We start from the raw sequence: 11,593 nt of genomic DNA on the forward strand, positions 1-11,593 counted from the left end.
ACACATACACCAACACTCTTACACACACACTCTCTCTCACACACACAGACATACACACACACACACACACACACTCTCTCTCTCTCTTTCTCGCACACATACACACACATGCGGGCGAGTTAGTTCCTGAGCCAGTCCATGGATGGGCGCTGAGATGGCAGTGACGCCCGGGCCCCTGCCAGCCCACACCTCCGGGGTGGGGGCGTCTCACTGCCAGCCACTCGGCTGGGCCTCATGCATCATTCATAGGGCTCCAGGCGTGACGGCCGGCCAGCAAATTGCATGATCAGAAGGGGGTGGTGATCCTGGGGCCCCCGTTTACTTTGGCAGGCAGGAGCACGATCGATCAAGTGGCGCTAAAGCACACACACAACACACACACACACACGTATACACACTCACAGATTCCCTCCTGCACACACACACACATACACAGTCACTTACACACACACACACACACACACACACACACTCTTACACGCACAAACACACGCGCGTTTGTCCCTCAGTCCCTCCCCACTCATTAATCGCCAAACGGCCCTGGACGAGTGACCGCTGAGACGACTGCCCGCAGGCTTATCTTCCTGTCAGTGCCTGGGTGTCAGCCATGATTTTATTAACATTTTCATTCTCTTCCAATCAGGCAAATATTTTCATTAGTTCTGTTTGCTCTCTTCAGTGGGGATTCACATATATTGCCAATGTTTTGGGTTATAAACATTAAGCTTCTAAATAATGATAAAAAAGAAAGCATATTAAAAAAAAATCAGTGATGACTGATTAAATTGTGTATTTGGTTTGGAAGTGACATCCACTTGCTGAAGTGGATCCTGAAGAGGTGAAATTAACCCTGTCTTACATAATCTCTAATTAAACACTGTAAATCAATAGTATTATCTGAATTACACTTAAAAACACTATGTAATCTTAGACTACAGTTTTCTTATGTAGATCTGTGAGCCACATGAAGGAATGATCGGTTTTAGATTCACCAGTTGTAAGGGGTCTGTGGGAGAATATTTCTTCCCAAAAAGCAGTTGTTTCCTCCCAGAACTCCTCCCGTTGCCGTGCCGATGAGGCAGTGACACCTCCGCAGGAACTGAGGCTGATAATTGCTTAGCAAGACCACCCTGAGCATGTCCAACAAGCCCACGACTTCAGGAGGCCATGGTTGTAAACTAATGAAGCCCTCGTCTGGTTTTGTCCCAATTACTGCACACTGGTTATCCCCACCACCACCACCACCATTACACACACACACACACATACACAAACACACACAACCTCCAAAACACCCTTTCCCACCATCTTGGAGCACACCACATCTTCCAAATGAGACCTCCGAGCTCGCTGCTCTACTGAGGATGAGCTCGCTTTGCTCTCCCCCTGCCTCCCATCTCTCTCCTTTGTTCTGTGCTGCCTGGGCCTGAGCAGTGGGAGCTGGATGGGAGCCTGCAGGGGCCAAAAAGAGTGAGCTCTGTGGTTAAGAAGTGCCAAGTTTCTCGCCCTGTGTGGGGTTTCTGTCGCATCTGGGGGAGGCTTATGTTAAAAAAAAAAAAGGGGGAAAAAGGGAAAGTCATCTTTCCCCATCTCCTGCTCCGTTGTGGCGTTGAGAGATGGACCAGCAGGTAGGCGCAGAGAAAAGTGATCCGTTCCTCTACCTCATGCCAGAACTGTCTATTGCATTCAGCAGGGTTCTTGTCAATCTCACAAGAACAGGAGGAGGGGAAAACAACATAAAGGTTGCAGTAAAGTGCTGCTGCGACACTCTAGCTGCATGTCTCGCCAGGAAAACAAACGTGATCTTTTTAAGTGATTTGTTTCACTATTTCACTCTTTTTTGGTGTATTTTAGGGCAGAAGTGGCAGCATCATTATGCAGTTAATCAGCACTTGCGAGACAGGTTTAATGAACTCCACAATTAAAACCATGCCTGATGACTTTGCCAAGATTGCTTCTCAAAAAAAAATCTCAAATGAGGTACCCAAAGTTCTCGTGGCTGCTTATTTGGTAATAAACTGGGTGAAATTTATGGGGTGCCAAGCGGTAAGTTATTGAGCAGCACCCACAATTCATCTCAGGGGTTAAATCACGTTAAAGGTGTCAGCGGCGCCCGTCTGAAGAGCTCTAACTGAATAAGCTTTGCTGGGGCGCGGGAGGCAGAGGCACTGGGTGCATTAGTGGTAATTAAGTTGGTGGTGGCCCAGCCAGGCCCAGCACTGGTGCTAATGCATCCCTGGAGGGGAAGCGTTTGTTGTTCAAATGTGTGATTAAAAAAAAAAAAGGCTGACACTCTTGTTTGGGCAATATTCAGTGTCCACATCCAGCTAATAATCTGTGAAGCAGACGTGCCAGGGCTGTTTTGTGGCCACTAATAATGAGCAGGTCCTTACACGTACAGTAGTAGTACTAGCAGCAGCAGTAGTAAAGTAATAATGGAAATAAAATATAGATAAATATATTCATTGTTGTTTTTTCCGAGGGTATTTGTTATCACCGTCTGTACAAAGCCTCACGTATAGATCAAATATGTTTTTCTAATGTGTACATCCCTCTGTGTACATAACATTGTGTGTGTCTTGTTTAATGCCCTTGTTTGCTTTTGTTTTTATTTTGTTATATTTTTCTATTGTGATTTTGATTTGTTTTACTTGTTTGTTTTGATTATTAGTTGACCCCTTTCCTCTTTGTCCTCAATGTTTTAATCCATCTGTTGTTAGTCCCCTTCCATCTTGAGGACAACAATGGAAACAAGCCTTTGGGCTTTATTGTGTTCTTTTATCCTTTTGAACACTTCTTGTTGATTGTTGTTCAATAAAGTTTTCATTCATTCTTTCAATGATGCTATAACAGAGGACACAGAGATCCTGTCATAGTGTACCTGCTTTCAGGTCAAAAATCGGTATCTGTATCCTGATGGGAGCATGGTGTAGAATGGGGAGAGGGTGTCATGTGACATGCTACATGTTATCTGTTGTTGTTGTTGTTGTTGTTGTTGTTGTTGTTGTTGTTGTTGTTGTTGTTGTTGTTGTTGTTGTTGTTGTTGTTGTTGTTGTTGTTGATGATGATGATGATGATGATGATTTTGTTGACTGTGGATAGTATTAAGGTATACTTTATCAATCTTGTATTGAATTACTGTAAATGAGCAATATAAATACAAAAGAAAACCAAGAAACACCTAGAAGTTCCACAGATAAGCTGCACCTGTGCAAAGTTAACTCATACCAGACAGACTGTTATTAATCTTCCCATTCGTTCCAACCCTTTCCCCTCAGGCAATCAGACTTCCCAAATGGAGATATATGCTTATAGTGACAAATAACAAACAAACAATCAGGGCAAACAATCAGAGCTCTTTATGAGGCTGGGCAGAATTGAATTAGCAACCTACCTCTCCGACCCGACCGGCTATTATTCACCAAAAGAAGAGCCAATGAGGCGTCCCTGATTGAAGCGTAATTGGTGATAAGGGAAGTCCATCAGCACAGGACCTGCTCCATTACCTTTCCCAGCGAAGACCCGAGGTGATGGCGCCAGGCTCGCTACGTTTTGATTAAAGAGCACATAAATTAGCCTGAGCACATCAAAACAGCTGTTGTCATAGTGCTCTGGACAGTGTCATTGTTTTGTTAGGAGTTTCCAGGCGGCCCTGTCTGTGCTATTTCCATAATAATCAAAACGTCTCTGCCAGCTAATGGCTGCCGGGTGCTGTGTGATTGTGTGTTTCAGTGAAGAGCTTTTCTATGTACAAGACCCTGACCCTGACCTTCACACATGGGTCATATATCAATGCATGCAGCAAAAAGGGATGACACACAAACGACTGTGATCATTACACAGCTCTACATATCACCTTTACAGTAACCTTACGATGCTTTTACATCAGTACAACTGTGATCATCACACAGCTCTACATATCACCTTTACAGTAACCTTACGATGCTTTTACATCAGTACATACATGCTCTAGAGATGTTGGATGTGAATGTGTGTACATGATGTGTGGATCTACATATGCATCTATGTACTTGTGGTTAAGTCAGCTGTTGCATAGAGAACCACAGTAGTGTTGTTACATTGTAATAACACCATTGATTGTAACATCCTTGTGATTGTTGTAACAGCACCTCATACCCTGTATGCATATGAACTGTAATTCCTATCCGAACACTTACCAAACCCCTTATTAGTGCAGGTACGTGCAATGGATACATAAGCTGTTTGTAACATTTCTCCTTTCTAAATGCATTACAGAGCCTGGGAGGTAACATTGCAAGATATTTGTTGTACATCAAGAAAATATGCGCTCATTTTAGTAAATTGGGGTCTCATTTTACTAGATTGTGTGCAGAACTTTTAACAACTTTAGTTTATTGTGTGCTCGTTTTACTACATAGTGCTCTTGTTTTACTAAGTTATGGTCTCATTTTAATAGATTGTGCACGCAATTTAGTAAAATGAGTGCACTATTAAGTAAAACGTGAGCACAATTTAGTAATTTGTGGGCACAATTTTGTCAAATGTGCGCACAATTTACTAAATTGAGAGCACAATTTAGTAAAATGAGCATATTATTTAGTCAAATGTGTGCACCATTTAGTAAAATGAGCACACAATTTAGTAAAATGAGTGCACATTCTCTGATATACATCAAACATATCTTGCAATGACCCTTCCAGGGTTCCGTACATTACAGAGTACTAACTGTTTATAAGAGTGTAGTTACATTGTAACAAGGAGACAATTGAACATTATGGCAAAAATACATACAGCCCCCCCCCCTCTCATTCTCTCTCTCTCTCTCTAATATTCCCTCTTGATGGAGATGGCCTGTCTTTCTCTCTGGCTTGCTTCCTTACTTACCATCTCTGAATCATTTTGTCCGGAGCACTTGAGTGTGGTGAAAGCAATCGATAGACAGCGCGGTGGGGACCATGGATCATCTCTTGATGACTACTATCAGTCCTCCCTCCGTCCACACACCAGGGCCACTCAGCTGGAGACGCAGAGCAGAGCACTGGCAAGCACCAGTAGCTACTGTAGCAGCGTCCAAAAAACAGCCAAAGGCTCAGATGACACACCTGGAGGGATGTTTTTGTGTGCGCTGGTGGGTGCACAGGGTGAAGGAAAATGGGGGAAAGGATTTTGAGAGGGTTTAGCAGAGCAAGTTACCAATGTGACACTGCTCACCACTCACACACACACACACACACACACACGCACACGCTCAGAGACGCAGGTGTGGGCGGATTTGGACAGTCGTGTCTGCCTGGCTTGTCCTGTCCCAGACAGAGTCCTGGTCATTAATAAGAGTTTAAAATAGGCTTACTATCCAGGGCTGACTCATCGCCTGCTGAAAGTGTGTCATTGTAATGTCCTTTTTTTTGGCAGGGATGGGGGATGTTGTTGCCATCGCTGTGCTCATTTTGACAAAAGTCCCCAATAACTCAGCTGCCCTGGGTTACTCACATGTCCTTTGTGGTGTGTATGCAAGGCATTTGTTAGTGGTGTCGTTGTATGTTTTAGCCAGGAGACATTAGGTATGCCTCAGTGCCCTGTCTGTTCATTTAAGCTCAGTGCAGCTAATTGCTTGCTTTAGCAAACAGGCCATGCATTTTTTAAATGTGATTTTATGTGCTTGAGTCATCCTGTTTGTTCACTTTGTGTGTTTATGTGTCTGAGAGAGAGAGAGAGAGAGAGAGAGAGAGAGAGATACAAGAGAGAAAGGGACAGATGTAGAATGTGTGTATGTGTGTGTGTGAGTGTGTGTGTGTGTGTGTGTGTGTGTGTGTGTGTGTGTGTGTGTGTGTGTGTGTGCACATGTGTGTATGTGTGCGTGTGTGTGTACAGTATGTGTGTGTGGTTATGCAAACCCAAGATATTTGTCCATTTCTGTGTCCTATGTCTGGTCTCCCTTGCTGTGTTGAAAGTACATTTCTGGTTTCTGAAGGCTGATAGTGTGGAAAATGAGGCGCTTACGGCAGGAGGGTCAAAGAGAACAGCCACTGGCCACTGACTCCCCCTCACACAGGTTAACACTGCGCAAATGAATAATGACAACAATCTGCCAGGAAATCGCCACCCTTCACATGCAATAGGGACGGAGAGCGGGGGATGATGGAGGGACAAAGAGAAAGAAAGAAAGAGAGAGAGTGTGGTACAGAGAATCAGATGGAGATGGAGAAAACGAGAGAGGCAAAGGGCATATGAGAAAGAAGAGTGTGAGTGCTTTAACTAGAGGTTGATGTTTTGTATGAAAGAAAGAGTAAAATAAGGGCCACCTTGGACAAACACATCAGACAACAGTCAGTACGGTTACATGTGCAAAACAATCAGAGTATTATCAGAATTTGGAATACTCCAATTCACCAATAAGTGAACAAGTAAAAATCCGGTTCCCAGAACCAGAGCCTAAGGGGTAAGCTACACCATGCATGTAACGTACAGTAAGAGTTCCGTTCGCGTTGTGTCTGCTGCAACAACTATCAATTCAATCAATTGAAGTAGCTACACCAGACCAGTCTTCTAAAATGGATTTTTCACGTTGCAAACGGAATGCTTCAGTTACACGCCTGGTGTAGCTTCCCTGTAATAGATAGATTCCACAACAATCTAAGGTTCCACAGAACGTTATAAACTCCAACTGTACTCGTTAATATGAATGACGACGTTCACACATAATCTATAACGATAACGACATGAAGAACGATATCGTTGGAGATCACTTTCAGAGCGATTTTCAGAATGATAAAAAGATAATAGCCAATCAGAACCCATCAAATTTTAACCGTCACATTCATTAACACAAATTTGTTTAATGGTTGTTCAGTGTGGACGCTTTCATCGTTATGGCTATAGTTATCGTTATCGTTCTTGGTGTGAATAGGCCTTAATCGGAGTATTTGGTTACATGACAAATTTAATCGGAGTGAAATCAAATACTCCAGGTTATCTTCTCCGATTTTATAAAATATCTGAGAACAATCTGAGTTCAATCTGAGAACTCAGTTTACATGACATTTTTAATTGGAGTTAATAATTAGAGGGAAATCTGATTGTTTGTGTGCATGTAACCACACTGAGTATCATATCACATACCAGGCCTACACAGCACAGAAAACCACATGTACTGTTCCAAGCTGTGTTAGTTCACTTCCCATGTGCCCCATGTGTACTTACTTGCAGCCTCTCAGCCTGTTCTACCCACCCACTACAGGCTGCTGCCTGGCCCTGGTGCCCTGACAGGACTTATCTTGTGTTTGATGCTTGTTTATTGTCTTAATTAGGAGCAGGCCAGAGAGAGAGAGGGGGGTGGGGTGGTGTGGGGTGGGGCGGAGGGCTAACCTATAGCCAGAGCTCTCACTCCTACTGTGGATGGTCCCCCAGAGGAAGCTACCACCTTTCAGTCGGTTCACTCTCCTCTGTGCCCACTCTAAAGCTGCTGTTATCTAGCCCTGGAGACGGGGAGAGGGGCGGGGAACTGCAGAGAGGCAGGGGGTGCAGACAGAGAAAAGAGAAACTGCAGAGAGAAAGAAGTGGAGAAGTATGGAGAGAGGGAGAGAGAGGGGTGGTGGTTTGAGAAAGAAAAGGATAAAAAGGTGAAGAGAGTGCAAGAGAGAGGAAGATGCCAAATGCTTTGAAATGTTCCCAAAAGCTTTGATAGCACTGTGGAGCATTATGGTCTTGCCAATAAAGCATCCTTTGAATGTGTTTTTCAGAGAAAGTGGAATGACAGACTAGAGCAAGATAAAGACAAGACAGCAGCTTCACAGACAAAGAGAGAGAGAGAGAACCAGAGAGAGAGGGACACAGACAGACAGAGAGAGGGAATGAGAGAGAGAGAGAGAAAGAGAGAACAATAGAGAGGGGGAACAAGAGAGAGAGAGAGGACTGGACTAGCGCCAGTAGCATTAGCATAAACGCTTGCCTTTAGCAGCGGAGAAGCTTGGATCAGGAGGCCATGGTGCCTCCACATTGTTTAGAGCATCAATTATCAAGTAGAGCCCCACTGCCTTGCCACTAATTAGTCTTAGTGTGTGGCAGAGAGGCTGGGGCAACACTATGCCAGCACACACATGCCCAAGCATGGTGTGTGTGTGTGTGTGTGGGGGGGGGGGGGTTGTTCGTGTGTGTGTGTGTGTGTGTGTGTGTGTGTGTGTGTGTGAAAGAGAGAGAGAGAGAGAGCATGTGTGTCTGTGTGTGTGTGTGTGTGTACATGCAGAACGATTTTGAGATAGATGAACGTGTTACAAGATTCTTTGACAAGAGTCAGTAGCAACAGACATCTTTATCTAGTGTGAACAAAACATGCATGCAAAACTATTTTGTAACTGTTCTGATATAAGTATGCAGGAAGAGTATGAATAGCTGTGCTTGTGATGGTGATGGGAACTGGTGCTAGTATATAGTATAGAGAGAGCTGTGCTTGTGATGGTGATGGGAACTGGTGCTAGTATATAGTATATATGTAACAGGACAAGGTCCACGCCCCTTGCCTAGGTCAGGAGTGCCATTGCGAGTGGCTCTTGGCATTCGGAGGTGAGCCAATCAGCATATAGGAGTGGCTATATTAACTTCAGCTTTTAATTTGAAGGCTGACGTCATAGCTGCATACTGTTGGTTGTCCACCTGACTCCTGCCTTCACCGCGGGATCCCTTGTGCTCTTTTGGCCTCCTGCTCACTGTGCATGCATCCAGTGACATTCCTGGTAGGTTATCGTGGCATTGCGTGAGTAACGTTTCCTAAATGTTGTAGGCTAGTATAGCTAACACAAACTTTGGGGGTTTTAGGATTTGCTGTCGGCTGCTGAACATGGGCCTCATAGCCGACCTCAGCTGATTGGTATGTAATTTTAACCGTCTTCAAAATAATATGTAGCTTGCGCGGGTTTTTAATTGTATCTTTTTCATGTAGCAGAGCTTGCGGTAACACAAGGAGCGGCAACATCAAGGCATCTTGGTTCAAGTTCCGAACGCTGCTGTTTTGTTTTGTCCGCGCCCAAGTTGTGTTAGTCCATTTTAAACATTCCACACGGGAGAACTGTACAACGGACGCTCTCGTCCAGTTTTATTCTGTCTGAATGTGGCCTTGAACGCCCTGCGTGTTAAGTGTCCATAGAAGCTGTGGTTGCTAAATTAATGAACGTTTGTGTTTTTATTGTAAGTTGTCTCCAGAGTGTGAGTGCATATACGATGTACTGTATGGTGTGCATTAGAATTAGTGGCTCATTCGTTGATCTCTCCCTCTCTTGCTGGACAGGAGCTGCAGGCCAATTGGGTGGCGGGCTATCTCGGTGGTGGTGTCCCTTCACCTTTCCTGCTGTGGTGAATCTTGAGTATCTGGTATTGACATGTTCACGTGTGGTGTGTCTCTAGACTCTACTCTGATATACTCTCCAGCCCTGGGTAAGCTTCAGCCCTGTTCCTGGCTCTTCCTACCCTCCATCAGCTGTTAGCCCACTAATCTTTTGCAACACAGTCTGCTGTGTGTGTGTATTTGTGCATTTGTGATTGTGTATATTGTGTGTCCAGGCCTTGTAGGTCATTTGTGTCAGTGCCTTAGTGACCAAGGTTCTGACTTTCTGGAGAGAACCCACTCCCTGTATGTTTTAATATTTGTTAATAAAGACAGTTTATTTTTGGAACCACGCCTCTGGTTTTCTGTGACCACGAACCTGTGTTGCCTGGTTGGGCTTCATGTACCAAGTTATAGTCCAATTGATTGAATATTCTCAGGGGCAGGGCCTCCGACGGCGTAGTGCTAGTTGATGGCACTTCCTGGGAAAGTAGCGTGGACTGGGCTGGACTCTGGAGCAGCTCTCACAGAACACTCAGTGGAGAGGAGAGAGAGACTGGGATTTAAATCAATCTGTTGTACTCAGCTCTCTCTCTCTCTCTCTCTCTCTCTCTCTCTTTCTCTCTCTCTCTCTCTCTATATATATATATATATATATATATATATATCTTTTTTCTCTTCTCTTTCTTATCAACTCTTTTTGTCTCATCACTTTCTGTATGTCATTTTCCTTTCTCTCTCTCTCTTTATATCTCTCTCCCTCTCTTTCTATCTATCGCTCTCTCTCTTTCTATATTTCTGTCTCTCCATTTCTCCCTCTCACATCTCTCGCTCATATCTGTCATATGTCACTCTCTTTCCGATCTATCATCTCTCTGTGGTTCTGAGTGTGTTTGTGTGTGTGTGTGTGTGTGTGTGTGTGTGTGTGTGTGTGTGCACGAGCACGTGTTCCATGTCAGTAGATCCTCCTGTTTTGCCCGCATGTCATAAAAGGGAGTTGTGAAACTTGTGAATCAGGCAGGAGTTGTTAAATCAGTCAGATCCTGACAGGGGAGCCTTAGGCTGTCACACACTTGGAGCGAACCCCTCCTCCCCTCCTCCCCTCCTCCCCTTCTCCCTAGCCCTCCCTCACCTCATCTCTCTCTCCCTCCCTCTCTCTCTCTCTGTCTCTCTCTCTTTCTGTCTGTCTCCCTCCCTCTCTCCCTCTCTCCCCTCTCTCCCTCCCTGTGCCCTCCTCTCCGTACTCCTCCACCTCTCTGTGCCCCCAAACCAGCACAGGGTCGAGGCTTTGATCCACCACAGCATGTCTGTGTGCTGCTCCGTGCAGCCTGCATCATGTTCACTGCTGCTGCCGCTGTCTGATCTCGCTCCAACCTACACACTCTCTCTCTCTTTCTCTATTTCTCCTCCTCTGTCTATCGTTCTCTCATTCCTGTCCTTGCTCTATATCCCATACACTTGTTATCTCTCTCTCTCTCTCTCTCTACATGTCTTCTTCTGAAATCTCCCTGTCTGTCTTCTTGTACTCAGACCTCAGAGCCGTATAGGTGGAGGAGTCTTCTATAGTTCCCTTCCATCTGACACACTCTCTCTCTACACACAACTTGACTTTCCTCCTTATAGCCAATTCTGTTGAGTTCAGGCATCTCTGTGTCTCTGTGTCTCTGTGTGCAGTCTATGCTGACCCACCGGTTAATCATTAGAACATTAAAGGTGGGCGAGAAGCCTCTGTGTGTGTGTGTGTGTGTGTGTGTGTGTGTGTGTGTGTGTGTGTGTGTGTGTGTGTACGTGCTAAAGTAAAGCTACCGTTCTATCACTTCCAACCATTTCCATGATGTCCCGACTCCCCACAAACAACTAGCACAGACAAAAAGTTCCTACTACTAACAATGTCGTCCAGACAAAAGTGGACCGTACTTTCTCTAAACTCCTCCTCTTTGCCAACACTGCTTCACATCAGGCATTCCACAGAAAGGGAGAAGAGCAAAAAAAAGCTGTGTAAGAGAGAGAGAAGAGGAGTTTGAGAATGTGGGGAGACTGTACTTCATACACTCTTTTGTGTAAAAGAGAGAGAGGGAGAGGGAGGGAGAGAGAGAGTGATGAGAATGTGGGGAGACTGTACTCTGTGCAGACAGACTTAAGTGCGAAGAGAGAAGAATCTATGAAAAACTTGCGGCGAGTTTAATGGAAAATGAATTAAAAGACAGGGAAGGAAACCAGGGAACCAGGAAAGATAGGAGAGTGAGGACGATAAGGAGTAATTGAGGAGTGTGCCGACCGGCTCGGGCCTGTCAA

General features: G+C 44.8%; 1 long non-coding RNA gene across 1 annotated transcript; it reads left to right on the forward strand.

Moving 5' to 3' along the window:
* Window positions 1-8,631: 8,631 nt before the first annotated feature.
* Window positions 8,632-8,986, forward strand: LOC143126295 (uncharacterized). Its single transcript, XR_012987446.1, has 3 exons — window positions 8,632-8,711; window positions 8,794-8,845; window positions 8,921-8,986. It is a non-coding gene; the product is annotated as an uncharacterized LOC143126295 (long non-coding RNA).
* Window positions 8,987-11,593: the final 2,607 nt, after the last annotated feature.

The sequence above is a fragment of the Alosa pseudoharengus genome, unplaced genomic scaffold (assembly GCF_046254945.1).
Source record: "Alosa pseudoharengus isolate Yale_2024_CS ecotype anadromous, Long Island Sound unplaced genomic scaffold, YU_APseudo_1.1 YU_APseudo_1.1_scf_16, whole genome shotgun sequence".
Classification (NCBI taxonomy): Eukaryota; Metazoa; Chordata; class Actinopteri; order Clupeiformes; family Clupeidae; genus Alosa; species Alosa pseudoharengus.